Source organism: Octodon degus, unplaced genomic scaffold, assembly GCF_000260255.1.
Source record: "Octodon degus isolate 3935 unplaced genomic scaffold, OctDeg1.0 scaffold00245, whole genome shotgun sequence".
In the NCBI taxonomy this organism is placed as follows: domain Eukaryota; kingdom Metazoa; phylum Chordata; class Mammalia; order Rodentia; family Octodontidae; genus Octodon; species Octodon degus.
Genome location: NW_004524821.1, coordinates 1,278,952 through 1,303,738, shown reverse-complemented (window position 1 = coordinate 1,303,738; position 24,787 = coordinate 1,278,952). Strand labels below are relative to the sequence as shown.

General features: G+C 42.0%; 1 protein-coding gene across 3 annotated transcripts in view; it reads right to left on the bottom strand.

Annotated features, from left to right (window-relative positions):
* The window catches only part of Hivep3 (human immunodeficiency virus type I enhancer binding protein 3), a 464,424-nt gene that overhangs the window by 329,191 nt on the left and 110,446 nt on the right, over nt 1–24,787 (bottom strand). For 2 of the 3 annotated variants that reach the window (XR_002819057.1, XM_023706187.1), the window contains exon 1: nt 5,397–5,660. The exons of the other annotated variant lie outside the window; for it this stretch is intronic. The gene's annotated coding sequence lies outside the window, so the exon portion shown is untranslated. Of the gene's footprint in view, nt 1–5,396; nt 5,661–24,787 lie in introns of those variants that run through there. 3 annotated transcript variants of the gene reach the window in all.

Here is a 24,787-nt window from a genome sequence, read left to right as displayed (position 1 = left end):
CTCTCTCTCTCTCTCTCTCTCTCTCTCTCTCTCTCTCTCTCTCTCTCTCCTGGAAGCTTACATTTGGAAATCCTCAAAATGATTACATTCTGCGTCTCTCTTGTAGTTTCCAGTGGCGATGCTCTAGTCCTGAGCTCTGTATCACATGCTTCAGCAGTATGTTCAGTGTGCACTGAGGGTCGGGGACTGGAGGGAGCTCAGGGGACTGCACACTTGTGTGGTCTTCGATTATCCTAGAGATCCTTGACATTCATAGTTTCAACACTCACTTTTTATTTCTGAATAACCTCGAACAGCTATGCCCACAGCAATGTACCTTTTTTCTGAAGCACAGATGTGAACCGTGTGTTGCAAAGCTGCAGTGCAAGAGTGAGTCACTTCACTAGAGTGGGAGCCTTCTCTGAGGCCCATCATCCCCACCCTGTTGTACCACCAGGGACAAAGAAACTCTCTGCACATGAGAAAAAGTTTATTTCCTTGAGTTCTAAAGACAAATAACTGGTGGTCTACAAATAATAACAGAAACTGCTCCACTCTGGACCAAAACCAGGTGAATGAGGAAGTCGAGAGCCTATGCAAATATTTCTGCATTTGCAGGGTGAAGATTGGCCAAGGGTTTGAGGTACATCACTGAGAATGTCAAGGGTCTACCATAGTGAATCTTGATTAAAGTCTTCCAAATTCCCTTTCTATTAAATCCCTTTCATCGGAGCTTTTCTGATCTTAAGATAGCTTCATTGCCGAATGTCAGCCCTGAGAGTACAACAGGTGACTACATAGACTCAAATTCTTAACAAATTTAGCAGAGCATACTGTGGATTTGTAATCTTCCTTTTAACTTTTCCTTCTCTTTCTATTATTTGTTTATGAATCTCAAGTTAAGCATATATGCCTGATTTTTATAAAGTTCACCCTTGAACTTTCACTCTAGAGTCTAGGGATACCAAAGGAGCTCCCAAGACTCCTGAGATGTGTCCCTATGCTTCTCCATAGCTCTGCTTCTCCAGCCTGAGGGGCATCCTCAGATCACCCCAACATTTAGTATAGAGCTGCACCCATCTCCATTTTCCACAGGAATCCCAGCCCACCTGGCACTCTGACAACTGGTACTGAAGGTAACAGTCCCATCACTCATGGACTCATGGGTACCATCCCGGACAGAGCTGTCCTCACCGTCCTGCTCCCAAACCAGTGTTCCCAACCTTGGCCTGCCCAGTGGGGCAACTCTCCGGACCATGGGGTTCACTTACTTCCTGCCAACTCTCCATCCTCTACTTTCCAAGTCCCCTGAGATTTCAAGGGAGTTTTTTTCTCACCAAATTATTACAATACCTTCCGTTTTCTTATATAAGTGGAATCTCTATGCAATTCCAAGTATTTCTGATTATATTCAAAGATCTGATATCAACCATTTCGTTTAGCAAATTTAAGAATTTATTCAAATATGTTACCAAAACAATGAACTTACAGGTATCTAGAAACTCATCAATGCTTTTCCTTGACTTTCAAATAGGTCTTCATGTTTTCTACATATGAATTTCTAAATTTCCTCTAAGAAAGTACAGCATTCATTTTTTTCTACTTTTGTTTTTCTTGTGCCTTTGTTTTAGAGAAAACTGTATCCAAGCAAATCACCATTGGGTCCAGCCAAGCTTGTGCTGCTCTCGTAAGTGAGTGGCCCATCAGGTCCATGCACAATGTCTGAACTGAGTGAACACCACTGCCGTGCATGGGTGTAGCCAGAACACCTTGAACTTGTTTTTCTGCCAGAACAACACACTAGTAGTGGTAAATCCACATTCCCTACACAGATGCATAAAACAGATGGTCCTAGGGAACACCTCTCCTCTCAATTTCTATCACCAGCCCTCTTCCAACTGCAGCACTAAAAACAAAAAAATATATAGGTTGGAAGGGATCTAAGTACGTCTTTTGCTCTCAGGACAGATTGAGGGTTTGTTTGTTTTTGTTTTGTTTTGTTTTTTGAGACAGGGTCTCACTATATGGTGCAGGCTGGCCTTCAACTTACTTATGCACCTCAGACTGGCCTTGAACTCACAGTGATCCTCTTGCTTTAGTCTCCTGGGTGCTGGGACAGCAGATGTGTACCACCATGCCCAGCTCAGATTGAGATTTGAATGTTATCTTCTTAGTATTTTCTATAGAATCAAATATTAAAACATAACCACTACTAATAATAGTGTAATAGTTTCCTGCTAAATTTCAACAAAAGATCATGAAGTTCTCAACTAATTCCCAAAGCAGGGCTTTATAGTTGTAATGCAATTACATCAGCAAGCCCTTGGCTGTCCAGAAACCTTGAATAGCTGCACTAACAATCAGCCAGAAATCCATCCGGGTTGTACTTCAAGTTCTCATGCCTTCTCAAACTGGACACATCAAATGCCAGGTAAACTGCATGCACTTGGTATACTTGGGCCATCGTAGGCTTAGTTACTGTGCTACACAATTAGAGTCCTAAAGATCCAAGGGAATATAGAAAATCTTATTGAACTGTGTGCATTACTTATATTCATCTCTGAATTCCATGTTTTGAATTCTTATACCTTTTAATTTTAATTTTTGTTTCCTATTATTTTATATTATTTGATTAAAGAGCTTTAATAACTCAAGGATAGTTGTCAATCTCTTCCAATTTGCAAGTGCCCTGAACAAAGTTAATAATCAAGCCTCTGAGAACTTTAAATAAATACGGAGTACTGAGACAGGGTCTGAAATTTCCTCTACTGATCAAAATGCATGAACCATAGCACATAAATTTACAAGAACGTTCTCGCTTTACCACTTGTAAATCTGAATTGCACTGGCTACAGAGCATCCTACTTTTTAGCCTATCTTATTTTTTTCCTCAAAACTTCTTAGTGCATTTGAAAAGGCTGTGATGGTTCTACTGGTTTTGTGCATATACATCAAAGGCCTTCCCCGGCCTGGCTCCAGAAGCCAGGGCTACCTGTTCACATAGCCAGCGTTTCCTGCCCTGCCTGCCCGCTACAGCTGGCGATCTGTACATATGTTCTAACATTCTGACTCCTGAGAAGAAAGAAGGAAGACCAGCCTGCCGGGGCCTCCTTGGTGAGAATCACAGAGCACAGAAAAGAGGCTGAAAGACAGAGAACTCACTGAGCAGGAAGCAAGGAGCAAGCTCAAAGCTATGGAGATGTCACATGGCCTTCTTAACATTATCTCCCATCAAGTCAGGTCCTGAAATCTGCCAGGGCTTCTAACTAAAGGCATCACCTTCCTGCCTGTACCTTTCACACAGTAAATCCTCTGTAGCTCACTTGGCAATGGCCCAAAGACAGCAGCCACTTCTCCACCCGGAGGAAAGTGGCCACCACTAGAACACCATGGGCAGGGACAGCACCACAAGAACGCAGGCTCTCACAAAGCACACCTTAGTAGTTGGCCCTTAAAGTAAATTCTGGGAGTCCTGAGGGCAAAAAGATAGTCTTGCCCTTCAATGCCCAGACTTTGCCATCAAATTAACAAATCTGTCCAGCTGAGGCACTAAGGGGTATGACAGGAAGGACTGTGTTAACAATTCTGTGTCCTGTAGGTGCTCTGACAGACACAACAAGGAAGAAGGAAAGAGTCAAGGGTCACACGCATAGGCCCTTCCCTCTGCCTGCAGATATCCCAGTGGGTCAACTGTTCTACCTTATATAAAACCTCCTAATATATTCATGCATAATAAGGACTTCTCAGCTTTAAGGAACAGATGCCACAGAGCTCAGCTAGCATCTGAGGTCTGCTCTTCAGCCTCCCAGGACAGGTCAGCCCAGAGCACATGGCCACCCACCCCAACACGCACACACACTCACAGTGGGAAGAACACTACTCCCACACCAGCTGCTCAATGGGAAGCACAGGGAGCAGCTCACAGCTAAGAGGCCACCCTGGATTCGGGACGCCAGTTTCTACAGAGTTAGGAGTGGGTCCAACCTGCAGGAGTGGGTCCAACCTTCTCCAGGAGCAGAGTGGGGAAATGACCAGTTGAAAGTTCAGACAAGCACTGGCTGGTCACTGAGATGTGGGAGGCTCTCAGCTCAGACGGGCACAGACCCAGAATGCCAAGGTTACCCTGCACTCAGTGGGACATGCACGGTCTCTGCCTGTGTTCTTCACACTGGAGTTACTCATATGGTTCCTCATTACCACACACTCCCTGCCCCATCACACACATGATCACAGAAAGGCACCATCAACAAGGCAGCACCCAACTGCTTTGGTGGGGGAAGGCAGGGAATTGGCTGATGGCTGGGGAGCTGGCTGGGCACAGGGTCTGATCATGAGTGGGGGTTACATAATCACACAAGCTAGAGGAGGACATTTCCATGGAGATCAGTTCAGCAAGCACCTCATTCTTCACCTTTCCTGGCCCTCCCCACCTGTGCCACACCAGAAAGCATCAGAGTTAATAAAACCCAAGCTACAGGGCCCCTGGCTGCTGCCTTTAGAATGCTAAGGGCTGCCAGTTAAAAGAGGGCCACAGTCCCAGCCCTCAGCGCCCACAGCACACCTAACTCCGGGTTCCACAGGCCTTCCTGCAAACACAGCCAGCAAAGTTCAAGGGCAGGCCAAGCCACGCACCTAGTCCTGACTGGCAGCATAAACCAAACCCCCTGACTTAAAGGAAACCAAGGCCCAGCGCCACCTGTCCACACCACCGCTTCAGCCCAAGCTTTCGGACTCATGAGTCCACTGCACAGCCCAGACCCCCAGGACCACGGACCCCTTTCAGCGTTTCCATTCCAACAGTGATGAAATGTAGAACACAACTGGTAAGGCACACCTGCTGTAGAACAGGAGTGCGTATTTGGTCTGGTGTGGTGAGGTTTGAGGGGAGGGAAGTACGGTTTCACTACAGAACATTTTCACAGGGCCAGAATTCAGGAGGGAGGGAAAAGTCTCCCTTCTGTGTTGGATCCAGCATCCTACGAATTTCGTGCCCAACCAGACAACAGAGACACCCGAGTCGGCCTCAACCATCCCAGCCGCAGCAGCGAGGGCAGAAGGAGAAAGAAGCGATGCCTTTCTGGCCGCCCGCCCGGCTCAGAGAGCGGGTCTCCAGCGCGCTGCTGCGGAGCGAGCGCAGGAGCGCGCCCAGGGCCGCCGCTGCCGCTGCCTGGGTGACGGGCGCGCGGGGTCACCGGAGGCTCCCGCGACTCCCCGCCCCGGCCAGCAGCGCTCGGCCCACCTAGGGGCCACGTACGCCCACCCGGCCGCCCGGACACCTGGCCTGAGAAAGGCAGCGACAAAATGGAATCTCGGCTCGGTAATGCACTTCTTCGTGGCGGCCGCAGGCAAAAACACAATCAGTAAAATAAAGCGCAAGGAATCCATCCGCCGCCAAATACAAACCCAAAGCCCCCTACCTTCGGCCTTGGAATGGCAACCTGGTCCTGTGTTCTCTGACCCACGAATCCAGCCCTTTCTTCATGAATTATTCCGGCCAGTCGGGATTTTGTGCATTTTTTTCATGAACACCTGTTTTAAGTAAGGGGTAAAGACCTTATTGAAAGAATTGTCCTTAAAAAATAACCTCTGCATACGTATGTCCATCCAGGCATGCATGCGTGTTTGTACACACACATATGCACACAGAATAGCCATGTACACGGGAGCACCAAACTAGGCAGCGGGATAATGGGAGAGTCGGCTGCTTGTGAGCATGCTCGCTCCGGGAACAGATCCACCCTCTGTTATTCCTCTGAATAAATATAAATCACGACCAGAAACCCAAACAGAAGCATCCCTCTCGAATTCCTGCTGCTGAAAAACACGGAATAAATTCAGCTCTCAGACACAGCCTCTAATCAGCAGCTGTTTTCCAGATCTAGAGCCAACCGCATGCCTCTTGTCTTTTCCACTAGGAGTCCAGACCTTTTTTGAAAAGGGTTTTAACCTTTTAAAGATACAGTACACCAATTATCACTTTTGAATTGCCATCACTCCACTCTTAGAGCAGGGAGCTGGTCCCATGCCTACAGCCACGCAGGCAGGCTTGCACACAGTGGCAAAGATTTCATTGATTAATGTCCTTTAAAACTATATATTATATATACATACATATTTCATATATACTAAGGATATATGGAAAGAATATGCAAATGAAAGCCTAGACATATGCCTGATGGGCCTCTCCTTTACTCTTTATAATAGGACAGGAAGCTTACAGCAGGGTTGAGGAAGAAACCACTTCGACGCCCTGCCCAGCTACTTGAGGGGTCAAGACCTCGGCAAAAAGGGCAGTTCTGGCTCTCTAGTGTGATGCAGGCCCATACCTTATTCCGACACAGATTTGCTTCCAACCAGAATCAAGAATCCAAACTCAGTCTGAAATTCAGAATCTTGAAGATTCAGACTTTGCAAGATTTTGTTAATGAAGTGTTTTGCTCTTTAATCTCTTTTTAAGGGCTAGGTGAGTGCAGACTGGAGGTAGCAAAAGGGGGTGGACGGATTAAACCACTCCCAGCCTAAAATTTAAAAGTTCACCGAGTTCTTCAGCCACCCAAGTGGTGTTTATTCTAGTTGTGATTTAGCTTCTAAAGAGGAAGTGGCCAGGGATATAGGATATAGTTCAGCAGTACAGGCCCTGCCTGGCAAGCGTGAGGTCATGAGTACAATTCCTGATACCCAAATAAATAAATAAATAGAGATAGCTCTGAGGAGAAAAAACTCTTACCCTGACGTGTGTGTGAAGGGAAGACAAATACCTTTTCCAGTTTCTTCTTCACACCAGGTGCTAGGCCACTGTGGGTCCAGTGCTACTGTCAGCACTCCCTGCCCCCTGCCTAGCCCTGTCTCAGTCACTTTTTCACCTCTCAGGTGCTACCTGTGCTGCCTTCCCAAACACACACACACACACACACACACACACACACACACACACACGGGTCCCTTCCCCCTCTCAGGACTCTTTAGTAGAAAATTATCATATTTCATGTGTCATCATCCTAGCTAGCTGGGCCTGTCACTGATTGGCTGGGCACTGGCTGCCAGAAGCGTCACCAGCCACACAGCACGGAGCTGGCTCTCCGTGACCACTGCCCAGGAGGCTCTGTGACAAGGCTAAGACCCACCACAAGGAGCCTGTCACTCCTCTCTCATCACTCCTCTCTTCTCCTGACCTCTTCTCTGCCGGGGACTGGGGGTGGGGACAGCCAAGCAGGAGGAGGGAGTGCCTATGACCACATTGAGGGCTGGAGTAGGGTGCTGATTAAGAATTCAGGAACGAAAGGAAAGATGATTGGAAGATCAACAGTGCTTCTGATGGAATATTCTTTCTTCACATTAATATAGTAATAACAACGATCCAGAAGGCTGGGTGAAAACAAGATTCCATACCCTGGGAGTTTATCTGCTCTTGTTTATTCTCCATCTCATATCACAGGCAGCAGGTAGAATCCTGATACCTCAAGGCTGCTGGGAAGCCAGAGGCAGTGCCAGTCCATTCTCTTATCTTTACAAAGAACAGCTCTTAATCCACCAGGAAAGGGGGCATTTTGACCTGGGCTGGCAACGCATCAATGGAGGATGGAGCCTACAACTTCTATTTTTCTGCTTTGGTACTGAACACTGAACCTACAACTTGCACATGCTAGGCAAGCACCCTACCACTGAGCTACATCCCCAACTCTCTATTTTTATTTTAAAACAGCACCTTGATAAATTGTGCAAGCTGGCCTGGAATTTGCAATCCTCCTGCCCCAGCTGGTCCTACAAAGGCACGCCACCACAGCTGGAATTTGTAATGACCTATAGGAATCACTTACATCTGCCTTGGCTTGATGGACCTGGGCATTTATCATACTTCACTTTGTTCTTCAGACTAAACTAAGTCCTATCTCTCTGGCCTTTTGGGTAGAAGTTTCTCAAGCCTTTTATCATGTTTAGGCTCTCGAGAGGATCCTCCTGACCTAGAGGAGACTGGAAGGTCATTTGGTGCAGCCTGCACTGCATGCTTCAGTCCTCTCCACTCAGTCCACACCCGGATTTTGGTTTGGGGAAAGCGTAAACAAGTGTCCTATATTTACCTTCTCTCATCCCCTGCCCGAAAACATCTATAAGACCAAAATGTCAGTAGCCATGCAAAGCAGCAAGAGGAGACCATTCCCTTGAGCTGAAGAAGGACTTTAGGTCCAGTGACCTGGGCCACAGGTTTATTGCAGGAACACACACTTCCAGATGCAGACTGCTACTCCAGGAGCAAAGACAAATAACCACAAGCTTCCTTATGGGGGAAAAATTTGGCGGCTTGAAAGGAAATTAAATCAGACTGACCTCCTACTTCTCGCCGGAAACACTGTGCTCAAAGACAGGACACAATCTTTACGGAATTCTAAGGAAGTGGTATGGACACTCAAGAATTCTGCGGGCTGCCAAGCTACTTTCCTCCATGTGGTGACAAAGTAAAGGTATGCTTGAAGGCACAGAAATGTTATCTCTCAAATACCCTTTATTTAAAAATTAAAGATTACTTGAAAAGCTCCTCTAGGCAAGGGGAAAAGCCAGAATAATGAATTCAAGAAAAGATGTGCTACATAAGAAAATTCAATAAAAATAAAGCTAATGAAATATAGAATTAAGGATATAATTGATGTCAGCATAAATCTTAATTTAATTGTTCAAAGTTTTTGAAAGATACAATTTAAATAGATAGTAGCCTTTGCCTTGTCTAGTTTCATGTTACACCATTTCAGTAACCTATATAGTCCAGAAAAAAACAAGGAAATGTGAGGACAGCAGAGTAACAGAGGGAAAGAGAGACTACATTCACATAATTTTATCACAGTATTTCATCACAACTGCCCTATTTTACTATTATCTATCATTGTTAGTCTTTTTACCGTGCCTAACTTATAATTCAAACTTTATCACAGGTTCGTAGTCTCAGGAAAAAGCACAGAGTCCAGATAAGATTGATCATCCCCTGTGATTTCAGGCCTCCCCGGGGTTCTGGGAACACACGCCCTAGGGATAGGAGATGCTACTGACGTACATCTGTATCTGTCCATCTCGCAGATAGATATGTCTGGAATTAGACAGCCACATAAGTTCAACAAGAAAGTCAAAAATTCTCAATGGATTCAAGAAAAATCACCAGAAAACTAGAAATAGGATGAGTAGACCATCACGGTGGGCAGACAATTCCATTATCTACTATTCTTCCCAGCATGCAGTAACATAATAGGAATTTTCTTAAGTTGAAATGCCCAGTGGTGAAGTAAACAGTAGGAGAGTGATCGGCCAGGTGAACTGAAAATGAGGAATGAGGAATAGAAAGGAACTTAATCCAACAGCTAGAAACGTGCATGTCAACACTATATGGTAAATAAAGCAGCATAACACATTGCAGAATCCTACAAAATGGACAGCTAAACTGAAGAGAGTCAAAAAACAATATGACTAAAATTTGTTATGTGAAAATAATTATTATTCAATAAATTGTGCAGATATCTATTTGGAAATACTATTTTACCTCTAACCCATGTTATTTAAAATCTATTACATTTTCAGAAAAAGGTATCCCAAAGAATAGATAATATGATTTCTCACTAAGTCATGAGATGCTGAAAATTTTTTTCTAATAATGGAGAGAAAAACTGGTCTATGCCAAAAATACCATTGTGACAGTCTAAATAATGAACCACCAGAGATAGCTGCTTCCTAATACCTGGAAATTGAATATCCCCTTATGTGGCAAAAGATGTGATCAAGTTAATGATTTTGAGATGGGGGATTATCCTGAATAACCTGCAGGGGCCTTAAATGCAAAGGAAGAGGGCATTGTAGAAAGCACTAGCCACAGAGGTCAAGACTGGAGAGGTACAACGACAGGCCACAAAATGCTAGCAGCCCCCAGAAGCCGGAAGAGGCAAGGAATGAATTTTCCTCTAGAGCCTCCGGAGGAAGCCTAGCTCTGTGGACACCTGCATGTCGGCCCAGGGAAACTGATTTCACAGTTCTGGCCTCCAGAATTGGAAGCAGATAAATATATGTTGTTTTAAAAGACTAAGCTTATAGTATCTGTTATAGGAGGCATAGAAAACTAAAAACACCCACCATGATGAGTCACACAGCACTTCCTACAGATTATAATCACTATTATCAGCAACAATACTTGATTTGTGCTTGGTACTGCTAAATTATTTACATCTTATCTCATTTAATTCACATACAAGGAGACAGTTGAGAGCTGGCATTCTCATGGTCCCAAAACTTGGTAGCAAGTGTCACTGGTCAAGCTATATGTTCCCACAAAGCAGAGACGGGAGTGGCATGCACCTGCTGGAGCTCTTAGGGATTAGGTGAGACGCCTGTGCAAGGAGCCCGGCAGTGAGAGTCACAGCGACAAGTGGTCATGCACAAGCCCTTCCTCACACTGCACTGCAGTCTGTCTTGCAGAGCTTTCTCTCACCCCATGTCGTTCTTCCCCCAGATATGCACACAACTAGAGTCTCCCCAACCCACGGAAGCATCCTTCTGAAGTCCCTCACCATATCACAAGCGTCTGAGCTTCTCCAGGCTGAAATGCCCACAGCCGTTCCTCTGAGGAGCTCCCCGTCATCTCCTCCCCATCTCATCAACTCCCTTGAGCACACTGCTCTGCCCCTGAGGCCTCCTCACTGTACTTGCGGAACAGCAGACATTCACACACTGCAGCACTGGCACAGCACAAGTCCTACAGCCCACGAGTCAAGGATGGACTAGATATTTTTGAACAATTATTAGAAAAGACAAGGAATTTGTGATAGAGACCGTATGTGCCCTCTGGAGTCTAAACTGTTTACTCTTTTACTTTTTTCAGCAAAAGCTTGCCAACTTATACTTCTGTCAGTGCTGCAGAATACAATATTGCTCAAGACTCTGGCAACCAAATCGCACTATGATACATAACAACTTAACTGTAAGGCTACTACATGTCCCATCAACGTCCACGCTCCCCTCCTATTCTTGCTTAGTAATACACCTTTTAGCTAGGAACATGAATACCCAACTAAAACTGCACTTCCCACCTGCTTTTATAAGGGTGTATCCAGAAGATAAGGTCCTACACTTGGAATGCTAGCAGATGTAACCCATGTCTATTTCCCCATCAGAGTTTCAAAGGACAAGGTCACACACTCCTCTTCTGTTTCCCTTTCCCATAGCTGGGGTGGGCTCTGAGTGTTACACAGATGTGGGAGGGCTAAGCAACGAACAAGACAGAAGGATCCTGGGTCTCTGGCACTGCCACTGCACCCTGTGCTGCTTGGCCTCACTCTCCCTGTGAGGAGGAAATAAACTTGTAGCTTCTTTAAGCCATTTTTAGGGCTTTGTTACAGTACCTGAATCTATGCCCTAAGTAATTGCAACCATTCCTTTTAGCACTTAAGTATTTTTTATAATTGCTGCCACCAAGCCACATGCATTCCTGGCCTCCTTCACAGAGCTCATTTCCTGGACCCCAGCACAAGACTTCACATCTAGTCTTATTCCATTCCATATTGTTACAATCAATCCATCATTTGCCCTGACATCTGGGACCTAGTGCTGCCACCCACTGTAGCCTTTATCCTTTTAATTTTTCTATCATTTTTCAAAGAGCACTTTAATTGTAACTCTCAAACTAGATATAGTACTTATCAAAACATCTGATCAATAGGAAGTATAATGCAATGGAGAGAAGTACACTGTCATTTGAGGGAACAAGGAAATAACAGATCAAACTCAGGCCCAAATGAAGGAGAACCAGAAGAGGAGAGGAGGAGAACCAGGAGGAGGAAGATAGAAGAGGATGGAAAAGTTACTATTTTCAAGTCACTGTGTTGGGAACTTCCCTTTTGTTATTCCATTTATTAAATACTTTGTTCATTCATTTGCTTCAAGAAATTAGCCAAGGCAAATGTCCATCAATTTTTGCTTCTGTTTACTTAAGATTAAACAATGTGTGATTAAAGTCACACATAAACCTTCAAACACACAGACTCATGCACACATCCCTAGAGCATTGTTCTAAAGCTTTCCTCTAGTTCCCACATACCTAAGGTCTCATCAGGGACCTCAGTTTTGATGGCAAGGGATAAATGTCACAGGAGGCACACTCACTCTCCAGCAAGAGGGCTTTTTAAACATGTAATTTCAAAAACCCCTGACCCTGTTTGGAATTTGTGCCTTAAGTAGCCATAAATTTATGAACAAAAGAGGAATATGAAGAGAACTTAAGAAAATAGGTAAGCTAACTTTCTGTAGTCTATGCATCACCAAAAATTCTGTGGAGCTTTGGAAAAAATATAGCTGCATCCTAGGTTCTCTGGAGGGGCTGGCGTGCAGCCTTGCTAAGGTTGTACTGGTCATGTGGTGATCCCTGTGAAGAAGCAGCCCAGACGTCAACTGCAGAACACCATGGTCTTCCAACATTTTACCAGGTCTGGATACCAACCAAAAAGATGTGATATAGATACATATTTAAGACAGACAAGAAGCACCTGACACACTTCCCTTGCCAGCTAGAGGTGGGGCACGGCTTGTCCAGGAGCTTTCCTTTCCATCCCTGTCCTCACTTCCCTGTGCTTCCCTTCACAGCAAAGAACTGGGACAGCTCACGCCAATGTCTGCCCTCCCTATCTAGAAGTCTCCTCCCTGGACAAAACTGCTCCAACATGAGGGTAGCTAGACAGGCAGTGTGGTGCCCTCCCTCCTCCCATCACTGCAGACAATACTGCTGCTTTTATGAAGAAAGGAGAGGGCACACTGGAATGGCCAAGTTCAGGAAGGGAGAAATGCAGCCACCATCTTTGTGTTCCCGACATGCACAGCAAGCATTCTGCCCTTCCCATCACTGCAACAGTACTCCCTAGCTACTTCTCAGGGTAGTCTAGGAGGACTTCCTCCTGTGGACTGAGCCACCCTGTTAGAATAAGACTCACTGATGTTCCTGTAAATCTTCTCGTGATTTATTTCTCAGGTAGTATGGAGTCCAAAAGTCCTATGAATATATTTGGGATTTTCTTCTTCCTGAACAGTATGGACAGAGTAGATGCTGCCTTTTTCTTTTCTTTTTTTTAAAATCAATACCTACTCAGAGCTGTTGCACTGAAGAACTTAAGAGACCCAACAGCCAACAAAGACCAGTCACAGAAACCAGCACCCAGGAGAGCTGGCCCATGGTGTCTGGCATAATCCCGCATCAGATAGTGAAGGCTGGCAGCAGCAGGGACCAGCTGCTGGCTGTATCAACACCAGATATCCAGCATTACCTGGTGATGTCGGAACTGCTAGCAGAGCTGCACTCTGCTCATTTGTGATTTCCATTTGAATCAGGCAGAAGAGCCCTAGAATGATTGCAATATATCCAAGGGTTTAATCTACTAGAAGCAAAACATGAATGAAATTCACTGAACTCACAAGAAGAAGTTGAAGGGCACAAAAAGTTGAAGGTAGAGATTTCGATCAGCTACCAGCTCTTCATTTTGACTGTTTTTTTTTTGTTTTTTGTAGAGATTTCGATCAGCTACCAGCTCTTCATTTTGACTGTTTTTTTTTTTTTGTTTGTTTGTTTGTTTTGTTTTTTTTTTTTTCCCTTTCTGATGAGAATTGTGCTGAGCTAAGGTTTGGGAACTAGAAGAGTCTGAAGTTGCTAAGAATTCTTCTCAGAGAAAGCAGGAAGCCAAGTGACTGGAAAAGCTCCTCCAGTGTCAAAACTTCCAGACCAAGAGAAGTGTGGTGGAGCAAAAATGCACTTAACAGATCTGGTGAGATGCCATTTTGGGTGGCCTGTGGCATACCAGTCCCATGACCCAGTGGGGCCTCTTGGGATCCACCCTCTCCTGCACTGAGATAGGCCACCTGGATTCTGTTCAGTTTGCTTTTCCTGGCTAAGCAGGCTGTGTATGTGTGTCAGAGTTGGTGGAGTTCTCTTGTGGCAACCACAGCCCACCCAAAAAATCTGCAAAGATAAACACTAGAACATCATAAAAGCAAATCTCAGACCACATCTCCAAAGAAGAATTTAAAGAACTAGTGGAGCAGGATTAGAAATTTTGATCCAACTGGAAGAAACTATGTCTAGAAAAGATCACAAGTAAACACCCCAAATCATATGTAATTTATTACATTCACCAAGAATCAAGACTTCACACCCATGTAGGGACCAATAACCTGTGTGTATAAGGCACCATGACAGAAATGAAAGGCATGAAAGGTAGAAGTGATCATGTCTCTATACAGTCATTTTTTTAAAAAAGCTGCAAGCTGTATGGCTAAAAACAGTTGGAGACATATGATAGACTTCTATCTTACAACCCTCTCCCTGATGATCACAATTAAAAGAAATTTGGAAAAAAAAAATCAGCCCTTTCATAGAAGGATAAAGAAGACAAGGTTTTAAAAACCACTAGTAGAGGCCGGCCAAACAGTTCAGTGGATTAAAGCTCCTGCTTAGGCAGATTCAATGGCTGGGTTCGATCCAGGCATGCTGTGCCAGCCCCACCCCCAGGGCATGCTGAGATGGCAACTGTGACTGGGCATGGTAGTGCACACCTGTAGTCCCAGCTCTTTGGGAGGCTGAGAACAGGAGAATCACTACAAGCCCAATCTACGTAGTGAGACCCTGAGACCCTGTAGACCCTTACTAAAATTTAAAAAAAAATTAGTGGCATAAGCATATATTACTTTTTTAAGTAATTTTTAAGAAAGAGTTAAGGGGCCAGGGAGATGGTTCAGTGGAATAAGTGCTTCCCTGGCAAGTGCAAGGGCCTGAGTTCAATCCCCCATTCTGAAAAAAAAAAAAAAAGAGTTTTTATAAATCCCAAAAAAAAGGAAGTCTTCAAATGAAGATAGAGTCAGATTATTGTGTCGTGTGAGTCTCAAACCACAGTCCCGAGAGCACAGTGAGTCACAGGAGCACCCAGGCAGGGCACAAGATGCTCTTCGACATGTCCCCTGTACAACCCAAAGGTGCCCATTTTACTCTGAGTGGTATCAAGGATTCTTCACCTCCTTTTTTCAAAGATACTTAAAAGCTCTCATTTGACAAATTTTCATTTTGAAGTAATTTTAAACTTGCAGAAGGGTTGCAAAGATTGCACAGAGTCCCCATATTTCTTCCCAGATGTCCCTACCACTATCACCTTGCATAATCACAGTACAACGGTCACAACCAAGAGCATGGTACTGTTACAAAACTATTAAGAAGATAACCTATTTTTTTTCTCTGAAATTACCATTTTTACCATTGACATCGTTTTCCATTCTAGGAGTCAATGTATGACTTCCCATTATTTAGCTGTCATTTCTCCTTGGTCACCTTATTCTGTGTCTATTCTCAGTCTTGTCTTTCATGCCCTTGACACTTTTAATAGTTTACTAGTCAGGTATTCTGTAGACTGGCCCTCAGTTTGGATCTGTCTGATATTTTAAGCTTTGGGCAAGAATAGTGCAGAAGTGAGGTGTGTCTCGACATGCCGTCGTGTCTTATTTTGGGTGATGCTAACCTTGCTCTGCTGGACAAGTAGGGTCTTCTAGCTTTCCTCACTGCAAAATGGCTATTGATTTCTTTGCAAGTGATAAATATGAGAGAGTTTCAAACACCCTGAGCCTACCACAAATGTGGTATTTCTCAAGCTTTAGTCACTACGTTTCACATCCACCGAGTGATCAGCCTGCTGCAGTTCAGACTGCAGCATCCTCATGGGGACTTTCTCTTGCCCTCACTCTACTGTATTCACTCAGTGGAATTCTGTGAGGAAGAGTTGTCCTTTCTCCATGTCAAACAAGTTTCTTCAGATTTTATTTTCATCCATGTAAATCCATGAATATTAATTATTCTTTGAGCCATAACTCAGTATGTCTTTATTGTGGACCACATGTGCAGTCTAGTGCTTCAGTACGTGCCTGGCATTTGTGGGGCCCTGGGTTCAATCCCCAGCACCACAAAAACAGAACCAAAAAAGAGTCCTTATTCTGTATTAGCTATATTCCCATTGTTGCTTAGCATTTCTCTACCCTCAGGTACCACAAAATGCTCAGATTCATCTTGTTTTCTCTACCTGACCCTGGAGCCTACTTTTCTAGTTTTTAGCATACATATAATATACTATGTTGTTAGATTTATATCTAAGTATTTAACTTTGAAGTGTTATTGTAAAAGCTATTGTTCTCTAAATTTTGTAGTCTAAAAATTCATTGACAAGATATAGAAATATAATTGACTTCATATTATACAGCCTAGTAAACTCATTTATTAATCCTAGAAGTTTTTCAGTTGTATTGTTGATACCTTTGGTAAGATTACAAAAAAGTTCCTTTCTACTCTTAGTTTTTTGAGAGTTTTAATCATGAATGCAAGCTTAATTGTTTCAGTGTTTTTTTCTAAATATACTGAGATAGGCATATGATTTTTCTTACTTGGTTCTGTAAATGTTTTGATTTACATAAATTGATTTTCCCATGTTGAACCTAACCCCAGTAGTTCTGATGTATTATAATATACTTATACACACATACTAATAGAATTAGTTTGCTAATTTGGGGATTTTTTTATGGTATTGGGGGTTGAACCCAGGGCCTTCACACTGAACTATATTGCTAGTCTTCTTTGTCGTCGTTGTTGTCATCGTCTTCTTCTTCTCCCCCTCCTCCTCCCCCTCCCCCTCCTCCTCCCTCTCCTCCTCCCCACTTCCTCCCCTTTCCCCTCCCCCTGTTCCTCTCCCCCTCCCTGTCCTTCTTCTTCTCCTTCTTCCTTAGATATGAGTTCATTAAGTTACTAAATTGCCCAGGTCGGGATTCACTTTGCTATCTTCTTGCCTCGGGTTCTCAGAGTGCTGCAAGTACAGGTGTGCACTACCATGCCTCAGTTGATTTGCCAATACTTCATTGAGGATTTTTGTATGCATTATTGTGAAAGATAGTGGATAGTAATTTTATTTTCTTATAATCTCTTTGACAAATTTTGGTATTAGGGAAATGCTGGCCTCATAAAATAAGTTGAGAAGTATTCCCTTCCTCTTTGAAGAGGAGATTTTATAGAGTATTCTATAAGATACTAAAGAATACATTTAGTATTCTAAAGATACTAAAGAATATATTTAGTATTCTTTAAATCTTTGGCAGAATTTGTCATGGAAACCATCTGATTCATGGGCTTTCCTCTGTAGGAAGGTTTTCTGCTAAACATTGAACTTCCCTAGCATATAAGAGACTATCCAGAGTATCTATTTCTTCTTGAATGAGTTTTTTTCTTTTAAAAAGGTAAAACATTTCATAACAAAATAATAGGAGAATAACAACAGTTAATACATTCCACATTGCCATCTTCAAAGTAAGTTTGGATATATGCATTGTTCAAGGAATTGCTTCATTTCACCTAAACTGTGAAACTTTTTCTAGGCCTTTTGGGTTGTCTCTGGTACTACTTTATTATTCTAGTGTCTTTGGAAACTATAGTGAAAGCCCTTTCTTTTTTCCTGATACTAGTAATTCGTGTCTTTCTTTTTTTCTTGGTTAATCTGTCTAAAGTTACATTAATTCCATTGACCTTTTGAAAGAATCAGTTTTAGGGTTGATTAATATTTCTGAATTGCCTTTCTGTTTCCAATTCAATGAATTATTTTTGGTCTTATTATTATTATTTCTTTCCCTTACTTTCCTTTATAATTTTTACTTGTTTGTCTAGGGGTTTTTTAGGGTGGATGCTCATATTACTGATCAGAAGTCTTTATTCTTTTCAGATATAAGCTTTTAACACTATAAATTTTCATCATGTACTACTTTAGCTTCATTACATAAGTTTTAATGTATTGTGTCTCCTTTTCATTAATTCAAAATATATTTATATTTCCTTAATATTTCTTCTTACACATGGCTTATTGAGATACATGTTGTTTCATTTCCATGTAGTTGGGGATCCACCACATATCTTTGTTACTAATTTCTACTTTAATTCCATCATGATTCATGAATATATTTTATATGAGATATATCCTATTAAAGTTATTAAGGTTTGTTTTAGAACATAGTCTTTTTTTGGTAAATGTTCCATGTATACCTCAGAAGGATATATTGGTGGGTGAACTATTCTATAGCTATCAACTACATCAAGTTGGTTGATAATGTTGTGCAGATAATCTATATTTTTCTCTGCTTTTGCATCATGTATTTTGAAGCACTTCAGTTATATCTCCTTGGAGAACTGCACCCTTTATGATTATTTAATGTCCTTCTTCGTCTCTAATAGTAATCTTTGTTGTAAAAGTCTATGTTGCCTGATATTAATATAAAGACATGCTGTATTTTGATTCGTGTTTGTAGAATACATCATTTTCTATCCTATTATGTTTAAACTTTCTATATATTTTAAAGGGATCTCTAACAGACAGTATGTAGTTGGATCTGGCTTTCTTACCCAACCTGATAATCTGTATCTTTTAACTGGTGTGTTAAGACCATTAACATTTAATTTTATTATTGATAAGGCTGCAATCAAATCTATTATCTTAATAGCTCTTTTTTCATTTATTCCACTGTTCTGCACAGACACACACACACACACACACACACACACACACACACACACACCACCTTCTTTCGTTATTCTGGCTTGTGGGTAGAGGAAGGGAATATTCTCTATCGCTCCCATTAAGCTTCAGTCTCTGAGTCTTGAAGCTGTGGTGTTCTCGGGGATGCCTCGTCCTTCAGGTTACTTTTAAATGCAGCGCTCACACCTGCCCTTTCCCACAGGGGCAAGACTATTTTCCTGTTACTTTTCCTCAGATGCAGTGGAATTTCAACAATAGCCTAATAATGATAGTGTTCAGTCCCTTCTACATACATGCCACATAAATAAAGGTTTTTGTTCAAAGAGGAAATATAGGAGAACGATCCAGGTAGAGTTTCACAGTAGCTCTCTACCTCCCCTCCAGGAATTTATGCCTTCTATTGTCTCTCCACACCATCTGTGTGAATTCATGGCAAGTTTCCTGGAAGAACATCTGCAAGGGGTGTAGATCCTCCTTTACTAGGGGCTCCTGAGGCTTCCCCCTCTTGCCAGTCCGAACTCAGTGAACTCCATGAACAACTGCCCTACCCCAATTCTAACAGGAATCCCCTTGCTCCTTGCCCATGTATGTCGCTGTCCTTGCCTTGTATCTCCCTGCAGATACCTGTCTGTCTCTGTACTCTGGGAGTGCTGGTGGTTAACAATCTCAGCACTTCAACAGACTCAAGAAAGATGGTAAATTTGATATTTATGAAGCCTTTCACCATCATAAGTTTGGGTAACAGTGTTCCTTTCAGTTTTCTATGTCAGTGTGTAGAAAGCAGAATACTGCTCCTGGTAGGTGCTTATCCACCTTTTCAATAACAAACAGGAGAAGGTATGGCACTTAAATAGAGTAATTATTATCCTCTTGGAAAGTTCCTAAAGAAGTTTAGGAATGACAGATGTTCCAGAAATACTCTCTAATTGATGTTTTTAAGAAAAATAAAATGCGAGGTAGGCAGGGGTGTCCCACATGAGTGAAGTTAAACCTAACAACAATTTTCAAAATGTGGAAGATAGAACCTGCATGAGCTGTGACTCTGGCGCATCACAGACAACCGTCTCACTGAAATCATTTATGCTTTGCAACTCCCTGGTAAAGGAACATGATGCTAGATGGTAACACCACAGAAAGAGGCAAACAGTGGAACTCTACAAGACTTCTAGCATATTTAAGTCAACTCTGGAGTTTTTCATACATTCCGGTGGTTCTGAGAAATATGATAGATTACTACTTGCTGGAAATTAGGCCAAAACCAAAAATATCGTAGTATGCTGAACTGTTTATTATACTTTCCCCAAAGGAAAGTCTTGCCCTAATCCTCGGCTACTTCATATGTTACACCTGACCGGGGGGGGGGGGGTGATGCCACAACGCGAAGCATGATCGGCCGTTACGAGCCGGGTACCATGTTCAGCTGTTGCAGACATTTGCTCACTTCCTCCTCACCACAACCCACTGAGAGGACGGGAGCTTAGACACAGAGAGACCTGCCCAGTGTGCAGAGTGGGTAGTGCCCAAGCTAGGATTCAACCCCAAATCAGACTCAGAAGTCCCTGCCATAACTTCTGAATCAGTCTGCTCAAGAAGGGTGCTAAGACTGCATGCTGTCCACTGAGCGTTTGCTGTTGTCATTTACAGTGCGGGAAAGGGCTGACTCCTGCGTAAGAACACAAAAGCATCAGAAATAGCTTGATGGCAGAAACCAGTGTCCAATCGGAGAGACTGAGTTCCAGAATGGCAGCAAGGGGTCATCAGTAGAGCGGCAGGACACCTGACCTTTATTGATTGGGAAAGAGCTCATAACTGTCCTTCATGTTTTCTGAAAATCAATTCTCATTCTCTCTCTCTCTCTCTCTCTCTCTCTCTCTCTCTCTCTCTCCCCCCCCCACTTTCTTTGTCTCTAATACATGAATATGTATATATATATATATATATATAATATATATACACACACACATAATTTATATAATATTCCTTTCTTCCCTGTAATACCACCTATACTGGTGTCATCTAGTAATGTAGTCTTTCTAAAATTATATACACATATATATATTCCCAAATCATGGTTTTACTTTTGTTTCTCATTTTGTAACACTTTTATTTTTATCTTAGCATAAATCACTATTTGTCTGCTATTTTTTGTGTACTTTTCTTTTAAAAGGTAAGCTCCATGAGATTGAGAGCCACTATCTCCAAGGGTTTCCTAATGTTTATTTTAAAGAAACAAAAATTAAAAAAAAAATCTCCACAACATGGCTGGGAAGATAGCTCAGCAGTCTAACCACCTGCCTGGCAAGCACAAGGACCCAGGTTCAGCCCCTGGTACTACATGCCTTGCCAGCCCCACACTGAGCCAGCCACCAAAAGCAGGAGTGGTAGGGCACGCCTATAATCCTAGCACTGGGGAGGCTGAGACAGGAGGATCACTACGACTTCGAGCTGTGTAGTGAGATCCTGTACCAAAGAAATAAATAAGATAGAAGGATAACAATAGTTAATATAGTGCATATTATTATCTTTAAATTAGTTACTCAGAGCATAAGACATCAGCATTTAATTGCCTACACGGTATTAGCATAAACCTATCTTTTAAATAAACTGAGAAATTAGCGGTATAACTGTTTTAACTATCTTTTGTATAAATAGATATAGATATAGATATAGATATAGATATAGATATATTTCTTTCCTTTTGCTTTTTCCTTATTTTTTCCATTCTCCCACACCAGTTTCTTTGTTTTTAAGTTTCTTTCCATTTTACATATCTATTGTACACTTTGAATCTCATTTACTCTTCCATCTTCTCATACTAAGAAGACGATACTATGTTTACTCATTTGTGTCTGCTTTATTTCACTTATGAGGATGGTCTCAAGCTGCACCTATTTAACTATAAAAGTCTCCAGTTTGTCCTTTGTTATGGCTGACTAGTACTCAATTGTATAAAAAGACCACATTTATTTTTATCCATTCCTCCTCAGTTGATGGACATTTGCGTTGTTTCCAAGGTCTAGTGATGACAAATTGTGCTGCTATATTGATGAGTGCACATGTGTCACTGTGGTATAATGTTTTTAATTCTTCTGGGAAAATAACCAGAAGGAGAATGGCTGGGTCAAATAGGACCTCCGATCCTAGTTTGTAGAGGAATCACCACACTGATTTCACAGTGGCTGTGCCAGTCCACACTCCCAAAACAGTGAAGAGTTCTTTTTCCCATAGTCCCTCCAGCACTTGTTGTTGGTTGACCTCTTAAAAACAGCCATTCTTTCAGGGTGAGATGGAATCTCAAGTATTGTTTTAATTTGCATCTCTCAAATAGCTTAAAGGATTAAAGTGCCTGCAAGCAGGCACAGGGGCTGGAGGTTCGATCCCAGGGCCTACGGTGCCAGCCCGGCCCCTGGGGTGTGCTGAGACAGCAATTGAAACGGCGTGGTGGTGCGCGCCTGTAATCCCAGCTCTTGGGAGGCTGTAAAGAGGCGGATCACTATGAGTCTGATCTAGTAGGGAGACCCTGAACACCCTGTAGACCCTTCCCTAAAATACAAAAAGTAACAAAATAAAATAATTTGTATCTCTCAAACGATCAGTTATATTGAACATTTTTAATATATTTATATGCTGTTTGTATTTCCTCATCAGAGAAGTGCATATTCATCTGAGATACCCATTTTTTAATTGGGTCTATAAATTGGAGGGGCCTGATTTTTTTGAGTCCTTTATATGTTCTTGACAGTGATACTTTGTCTATCAGGAACAGCTGCCAAACATTTTTTGCCATGTTGTGGTTGTCCACCACTCTGTCAGTGGCCTGCCTTGCTGTGCAAAAGCGTTTTAATAAGATGAGATCCTAGTTAATGGTTCTTTGTGACAGTTCCTATGTGATCAGGGTGTTATTCATAAAGTCTTTGATTACACCAGTGTCTTCAAGAGTTTTACCTGTTCTATCTTTCAGCAGATTTAATGTTTGTTTTATTATTTAGATCTTTGCTTCATTTTGAATTTAGTTTAGTACATGATAAAAGGTATGGGTCCAAGTTTAATCTCCTGCATGGGCAAGCTAGTTTTTCCAGCACCATTTATTGAAAAGACTGCATTTCTTCCAGTGAATGTAATTTTCAACTCTGTCAAAGGTAAGGATGGTTAAGTATGTCTGGAGTTGTTTCTGTACTTCCTAATCTGTTCTGCTGATGTTCTGGTCTGGCTTGTTTTTGCCAGTATCATGTTGTTTTTAACACAATACCTTTATAGTATAATCTTAAGTCAAAGATTGTGATGCCCCTTACCTTGCCTTTGTTGCCCAGAATTGCCTGTGCTATTCTAGTCTCTTGGTTCCAAATTAATTTTAGGATTATTTTCTTTAACTCTATGAGATATGCTGTTAAAATTTTGAATGGAATTGGAGTATATCTGTACAGCAGTTTTAGAAGTAAGGTTGTTTCTACTATATTGATACTTCCTACTCAAGAGCAAGTGATAGATTTCCATTTTCTGATGTCCACTTTAATCTTATTGTTCAGATTACTGTAGTTTTCAATGTAGAGGTCTTTGACATCCTTCACAATTATTTATTCTTAAGAACAGGTATAATATATCTACCATATCTAATGAGGAGGTATAATGTGATAGATACCCTAAGGTTATTTTAGATATATAGACAATAGCAAGAACATGGAAATGAATTAAAAAGATAATATAATCAATTGCTATGAAATCTGAAACTGAGAGAGGCAATCTGTACTCACTCATATTATATCTAAGCTAAACAAAACTGTAGAAAGATAAAAGACTATATAGGAAACACAATGGCAAGCAAGGACAATCACTAGCAGAGGAAGAGGAAGAATGCTACAAACAGCAAAAATAAATAGTCCACTGGGGAGATTCAGTTTAAAGATAAAGGCAAGCGCACCCTATAACCCCAAGATGGGGACCACTCTGCAGGTGACTCTGCCAGAATCTCCAAGTTATAACACAACACAACAACTATGCCGCTTGATCTTTTACAAGTCAAGATGCAAATAAAGAATGAATCCTTTTAGGTGACACAGAGAAAAACTGTCAGCCAAAGACAACTGATCCCAGGGTTTCTGTCACCCCAGTTCCTGGCTGGCTTCCCTGAGAGGAAAAGATGGAAGGACTGTATTTTAAGTCACTCTCAACTCACCTGTGAACTTGTGCCCATCACGCTGGAAGCTCTGCGGTGACTGTATAGTGCAGTCACATTTGTTCTCCTCACTTAAGAAGTTAAGAAAATGGAGAACAGGGTATATTTCCATTGAAAGTAATTAAATGTTTAAAACATTTATACTTAAAGGATAAGCTTCAGTTTAAAAAATTAACCCAAAGGGTGCAGCAAAATAAAGTGTGACGACTCTTTTACTGGACTTCAAGGTGTTTCTATCAAACCATTCTAAAAATCTCAGGATATTTTTAAATTCTGGAGCCTTATCAGCACTATCCAGGACACAGAGTATTTTGTTCAGTGCTCATGTGCTCCAACGCTAGAACACTTTTAGTGGAACGATTATCCTATTAACAGTTATACCATAATGACAAGTATCAGCTAGGACCATCCAAGGCATGTGATCGCCCTACCGTTAGATGGCTCCCCCATTCAGTCTTTACCTTTTTAGAATCAAAACATCTAAGTTTATCTTATTAATTATAGGAAAAAATTAATATTACAAGCCAGTAGAAGGAAACTAAAAAATAAACTATATAACACAAAATAACATTGTTACCCATTATAAGTCCTGAAATTGTATTTCCCAGAAATAATATCCATGAACAGGCTGCCTTCCATGTAGGGAGTGTATAATCCATAAACACTGCTACCCATGGGAAGATAAATAGATATGGAATGGTGAAAATAATAAATGTCTACCCCTACACAGAGTCCAGGTGGAGCCTATCCCTTTCCTGCACTCCCGAGGTACAGCACATGACCTAGGTCCAAACCACTGAATATGATAATTATTCCTTGTCACAGTGTCAGTTCTATGTGGTCACATGACTCTTTAAGACATACATGAGAACAATTTTTCACATGTATTAAAATTGAGTATCTCAGGCCTTGACTTGCACAGTCTGAAGTGTGGCTACTGGCCACATGTAGCTACTAAACCCTTGGAATGGAACTAGTACAAACTGCGATGTGACATAGGAACAAAAGACAGGATGGACTTCAAAGACACACTGTGAAAAAGTAAACATTCCATAGTGTGAAATGTAAAATAGCT